Source organism: Thamnophis elegans, chromosome 5, assembly GCF_009769535.1.
Source record: "Thamnophis elegans isolate rThaEle1 chromosome 5, rThaEle1.pri, whole genome shotgun sequence".
NCBI classification, from domain to species: domain Eukaryota; kingdom Metazoa; phylum Chordata; class Lepidosauria; order Squamata; family Colubridae; genus Thamnophis; species Thamnophis elegans.
In genome coordinates this window covers 93,338,905-93,345,756 of record NC_045545.1, presented here as the reverse complement: position 1 = coordinate 93,345,756, position 6,852 = coordinate 93,338,905, and positions in this window count along the sequence as shown.

Below are 6,852 nucleotides of genomic sequence, written 5' to 3'. Positions count from 1 at the left end.
TGTGTGAATAAGAAAGAGAGAGAGACTGTGCGTTTGTGAGAGAGAGAGTGTGTGTGAATGAGAGAGAGAGACTGTGTGTGAGAGTGTGTGTGTGTGTGAGAGAGAGAGAGACTGTGTGTGAGAGAGAGAGAGACTGTCTGTGTGTGAGAGAGAGACTGTCTGTGTGTGTGTGAGAGAGAGAGAGACTGTGTGTGTGAATGAGAGAGAAAGAGAGAGACTGTGTATGTGTGTGTGTGTGAGAGAGAGAGAGAGACACTGTGTGTGTGAGTGTGTGTGTGTGTGTGAGAGAGAGAGGGGGGGAGGGAAGAAACTACCTGTTGTAGCTATTTATCATGGAATTATAAAAGTGCATTCTTTTGTAAATTAAGCTCTGGATTACTCTGCCCATGTATTTTTCCTCGTAGAAGTACGGAAGGCCTACTACGAATGTGTTCTGAGTATTATTTTGTTTTGGCTATTTATTTATTTGATTCTTTAAATGATTCATAGGGTTGCCTGCTATGCAATAGTGACTCTGGGCAGAGAACAAAGATGAGAAATCAGCATAACAATAAATAACCCATCACACAGCATTAAAACAAAAACGCCTTCGAAAAACCACATCACCTGTTCTCCTAGCCTTGTGAGGGGGTCCAAATCCTAAGTATGCCCAGATGAACTACTGTACTTTTTGGAGTATAAGACATTCCGAAGTATAAGACACGGCTAGCTTTTGGGGAGGAAAACAAGGGGAAAAAAACCCCTACCTCTGCCTCTGTCTCCCAGCAATTTGCCTCCTTGCAGCAAACAGCAACAGTGTGTCAGTTTCAATTTCAGCACAGCCTGATTAGCACAAGCAACTGATTGTCAGTTGGATCGCCTCCCAACGATCAGCTGTTTCAGGTTGCATGCTTATTCCATAGCCTATTGGCGCCTCCGTGCACCCTGTTTTCAGCCTCCACACGCCCCATTTTTGCCTCTGCCCGTCCCATTTCCTGCCCGTTACGGGGGGCAGGTATCAGAATGGGTGGAAAATGGGGTGCGCAGAGGTCGAAAATGGGGTGTGTGGAGGCAGCAGTAGGCTATGGCAATCCCTGCAGCCTGAAACAGCTGATGGTCAGGAGGCCGATTCAACTGACAATCAGCTGCTTGTGTTAATCAAGCTGTGCTGAAGCTGAAACTGAAACAGGCTGCTTGCTGCAAGGAGGCAAATTGATGGGAGGCAGAGGGCCAAAGGGTGGGGGCCAGCAGGTGGGCGGGACTACATTCGGTATATACGTTATGCCCAAATTTTCACCCTCTTTTAGTTTTATACTCCACAAAATACGGTAATTTTCTTTATTGTAAGATTACAGTAACAGAACCTTGCATTTCTTCTCAACTGTGTTGTTCATTAGCTCAATTTTTGCTGGCAGAATGCTTGGGCCACCACTGGTTCCCCTGACATGAGTAATGTTGAGCTAGCCACACCCATCCTGGCTACGCCCCTCCCCCTCAGCCGCCCCCGAGGTGAAACACAAACCAGTATGAACGGATTTCCAGAGAAAAAGTGGAGATTACAGGAACCAGGAGCCCCATTCAGGTGACCCTGAGGACGCAGATAAGCCTCCAGGTAGCCTCAATGACTCTCTAAAAGGTTGCAAATGACCAGCTGCTTGCAAGGAGTATAAATCCTTCCATTCCCTACCATCCTTCAGTCAGAGTTGAAGAAGCTTCCTGGATGAGAAGCAAAACGTCTTCAGGGGAAAAACAAGGAAAGGCCAGTTACCTATGTGAAAAGAGATTCATTCATTCATCACTTATAAAGCCCTTCATGGTATTGGACCTGGGTACTTGAGAGACCGCCTGCTGCCAATCACCTCCACCAGACCGATTAGATCCCACAGAGCAGGCCTCCTCCGAATTCCATCCGCCGGCCAGTGTCGACTGGCGACTACCCGGAGGAGAGCCTTCTCTGTGGCTGCTCCGACCCTCTGGAACAAACTCCCCGTGGAGATTCGAACCCTCACCATTCTCCAGGCCTTCCACAAAGCCCTTAAAACCTGGCTGTTCCGACAGGCCTGGGGCTAAAGAACTGTTGCCCCCGTCTCGAATGGTATGACTGTTGTGTGTTTTAAATCATGCATTGTTTTGTGTCGTTTTAATTTTGTCTGTATCCCCCCTTCCCTGGTTTGAGTTGTGAGCCGCCCTGAGTCCCCTTCGGGGGAAAAGGGCGGCATATAAATAAAATAAATATCAACATCAACATTTTATTCCCAAGAACAAAAAGATGTGTTTCTGGGGGTAGCTACAGAGAAAATGGGTTTTCTACGGGGACTGGTCCTTGCTGTGAGCTTAGCGGTGTGGTTTTATGTTTTAACATGTGTCCTTCCTGTGCAATTTGGGATGTTCCTGATTTGGGCTTTGATCCTGAGGTGTCTGTGAAATCCAGATTGTGCAATATAGATTCCACATCTGGCATCTCCCTTCATCCTAGGAGCGGGGAGGAAATTCCTGCTAAGAGGAAGAGAGGGAAGACCAGAGGCCTTTTAACTTCTATCAATAAATCGATGTGACACTTGATAGGATGCTTTCATTTAAACAACACTGTCTGAATATTAAAGTGTGAGGAATAACATTATCAGGAAATTAACAAGTTACACACACCCATCCCCGGTGTGAACATTTCTTTTGTCCCTGAGTCTAGTGAAGAGAAGGACCAGGGAGGCAGGATAGAAGTGTTCCAATATTTAGAATGGAATAGCAGAGTTGGAAGGGACCTTGGAGGTCTTCTAGTCCAACCCCCTGCTTAGGCAGGAAACCCTACAAAAGTACAGACAAATGGTTATCCAACATTTTCTTAAGAACATCCAGTGTTGGAGCATTCACAATTTCTGAAGGCAAGTTGTTACACTGATTAATTGTTCTCACTGTCAGGAAATTTCTCCTTAGTTCTAAGTTGCTTCTCTCTTTGATTAGTTTCCACCCATTGCTTCTTGTCCTGCCCTCAGGTGCTTTGGAGAATAATTTGACTCCCTCTTCATTGTGGCAGCCCCTGAGATATTGGAAGACTGCTATCATGTCTCCCCTAGTCCTTATTTTCATTAAAGTAGACATACCCAGTTCCTGCAGCCGTTCATCATATGTTTTAGCCTCCACTCCCCTAATTTATCTTTGTTGGTCTTCTCTGCACTCTTTCTAGAGTCTCCACACCTTTTTTACATTGTGGCGACCAAAACTGGATGCCGTATTCCAAGTGTGGCCTTACCAAGGCCTTATAAAGTGGTATTAACCCTTCACGTCATCTTGATTCTCTCCCTCTGTTTATGCAGCCTAGAACTGTGTTGGCTTTTTTGTCAGCTGCTGCACACGGCTGGCTCCTATTTAAATGGTTGTCCACTAGGACTCTAAGATCCCTTTCACAGTTACTACTATTGAGCCAGATACCACCTATACTGTACCTGTGCATTTCGTTTTTCTTGCCTAAATGTAGAACCTTCCTTTTTTCACCATTGAATTTCATTTTGAGAGATTGAGAAGTTTATTTATATGCCGCCCTTTTCCCTGGGGGGACTCAGAGCGGCTTACAACTCGAAAAAAAGGGGGGGGGAAACAAACATTTAACACGTAGGACAATACGTCATTAAAAACACAACATTCATACCATTCGGGTGGGGGTGGATTACAAACTTTAAGCCCAGGCCTGACGGGATAGCCAGATTTTGAGGGCTGTGCGGAAGGTCTGGAGGGTGGTGAGGGTGCGAATCTCCACAGGGAGATCGTTCCATAGGGTCAGAGCTGCCACCGAGAAGGCTCTCCTCCGTGTGGTTGCCAGTCGACATTGACCGGCAGATGGGACTCGGAGGAGGCCTAATCTATGGGATCTAATAGGTCGAGTGGAGGTGATTGGCAGTAGGCGGTCTCTCAAGTACCCAGATCCACTACCATGGAGGGCTTTGTAGGTGACAAGTAGCACCTTGAAGCATACCCGGAGACCGACAGGTAGCCAGTGCAGCTCGCGGAGGATAGGTGTTATGTGGGTGAAGCGAGGTGCACCCACAATCGCTCCTGCGGCCGCATTCTGGACTAGCTGAAGTCGCCGAATACTCTTCAAGGGCAGCCCCATGTAGAGCATTTTGTTAGATAGTGCCCAATGTTCAAGAGGTAGGGGCCCACCTATTGTCCAAAACACCTGAAGGCCAGACAAGGAATAATGTATGGAAACTGATCAAGGAGAGAGATTCAACCTGGAAATAAGGAGAAATTTTGAGACAGTGAGAACAATCAACCGATGGAACAGAAGTTGCCTTTGGAAGTTGTGGGAGCTTCATCACTGGAGGCTTTCAAGAAGAGACTGGACTGCCCTTTGTCAGAAATGGTGTAAGGTCTCCTGCTTGGGGGGGGGGAGGGTTGGACTAGATGACCCACAAGGTCCCTTCCAACTCGGTTAATCTGTAAATCTATCTCTACCACGGAGTATCCTGCTCCAGTATGGAGCACATCCACACACAGAAAACAAGTTGACATTTGAAGCTGAGTTCAACGCAGAGATCCTTTCGATCCTTTTCTTCTGCTTTGTTTTCAAGATACTTTAGACTGTGTTTGTTAAAAAGCTATACTGTGTACGGGCTCTGGGAAGTCGGGGGGGGGGAGGGAAGGGAGGTGGGGTTTTAGGGGGAGGGGGGAAATATAATATGTCTTAGATCTCAAAGCACATGATTGCACTTGTATACTGTGGCTTTTTAATGTTAGTGTAAAAATAGGACAAGCTGAATATATTGATAGACAATAGAAATACACCGAAGGGAGGAGTAGAGTGAAAGAAGAAAGAGGGGTAGCGAGGGTGGGAGAGAGGATTGGAGGCAGGAGGAGAAGGAAGGGAGGGAATGTATTGGGAGAGAGGAGCGACAGAGGGGGAGGGGAAGTAGGTAGTAGAGGGGAATGTTGGAAGGAAGAATGTAAGTTGGAGGGGGTGAAAGAGGGTGTATGGTGGGTCAAGGTGGCATATTGGGTTTGTATTTTGGGGGGTATGGTCTATGAAAGCGAGGGCTGTGTTTATTATTCAATGTTATATGCCCCGGTCATGCACAGTATACATGTGATTGTATGAAATGAAATGGAAATGGAAATAAACGTATTTTGAAAAGAAAACAAGTTGACATTTGTGACAATGAAGTTGCACGGATAGTGACAGGACTCCTTAAATCTACACCAATGGACTCAAAGGGGTTTGTTGAAAAGAGAATGCGATTGTTTTCTCCTTGAGGAGGAAGAAGAAATTTTGCTAATCAGAGTAACCGAGTAACCGAGTTGGTCATCTAGTCCAAGAAGCTTCATCAGTTGTGACTGAGTGAACTTATTTTTTTCATACTTACGACCGTTGCAGCATCCCCCCTGTTCAAATGATCAAAATTCAGATGTTTGGCAACTGACTCATGTTTATGACGGTTGCAGAGCCGGGCTGGCGCAGTGGTTATGTGGTTGAACAGCAGAGCTGGCGCAGTGGTTAAATGCAGCACTGCAGGCTACTTCAGCTGACTGCAGTTCTGCAGTTTGGCTGTTCAAATCTCACCGGCTCAGGGTTGACTCAGCCTTCCATCTTTCCGAGGTGGGTAAAATGAGGACCTGGATTGTTGGGGGCGATATGCTGACTCTGTAAACCGCTTAGAGAGGGCTGAAAGCCCTATGAAGTGGTATATAAGTCCAACTGCTATTGCTATTGCTAGTGTCCCAGGGTCATGTGATCACCATTTTTGCAACCCTCTGTCAAGAAAAGTCAATGAGGGAAGTCAGATTCCCTTAACTGCCGTGCTACTACCTTAACAACTGCAGTGATTCACTGAACAGCTGCGGCAAGGAAGGTTATAAAACGGGACAAAATTCACTTAACAACTGTCTTGCTTAGCAACAGAAATTTTGGGAACAATTGTGGTCATAAGTCGAGGACTATATGTAAATAAATCCTGGGCAACGATTTGGACCTGTCCTTTATATTACTCTATGGGCTTTGAAGAACAAGCTCCTGAAAATAAGATTATAAATGGCTTCTACTCTGCCTAACAAAGGCAGAGCAGAAATGTGAGCTGGTTTTGGGGTGGGAAAAGGGTCTTTTTTGATCTGAGTGGAGATCCAGAGGTCAGAATACCAGGAACTCAAACAATATGTGGTTTGCCAATTTTTCCAGAGGGAAGAATGTAACAAGAGATATTTGTCTGCTTTTAGAGTGATAGAAGATCCAGTAATGACAACAATAACTGATTCCATTTCTTCTTGAACTGCCAAAGGCACTTTGTTTTCCTTTTTTATTTTTGGATTGAGGAAACATCAAATCTACCCCTGAAAAATACGTTTACAATTAGCCTTATTGACTAAACAAAATCTGGAAGAAGGTTCCCTTACTACAGCAATTTTGAAGAATGCTATTTATATTTATTATATACATATTCTCTCTCTCTCCCTGTCTCTGTCTCTCTGTCTCTGTGTCTCTCTCTTGTTCTCTCTCTTTCGTTCTCTCTCTCTCTTTCTTGTTCTCTCTCCCTCTCTCTGTCTGTCTCTGTCTCTCTCTCTCTGTCTCTCTCTGTCTCTGTCTCTCTTGTTCTCTCTCTCTCTGTCTCTGTCTCTCTGTCTGTCTCTCTCTCTCTGTCTCTCTCTCTCTCTGTCTCTCTCTCATTCTTATTCTCGTTCTCTCTCTGTCTCTGTCTCTCTCTCTCGTTCTCTCTCTCTTATTCTCTCTCTCGTTTTCTCTCTCTCGTTCTCATTCTCTCCCTCGTTCTCGTTCTCTCTCCCGTTCTCGTTCTCTCTCTCTGTCTCTCGTTCTCTCTCTCATTCTCTCTCTCATTCTCGTTCTCTCTCTCTGTCTCTCTCTCTCTCGTTCTCTCTCTCTCTCATTCTCTC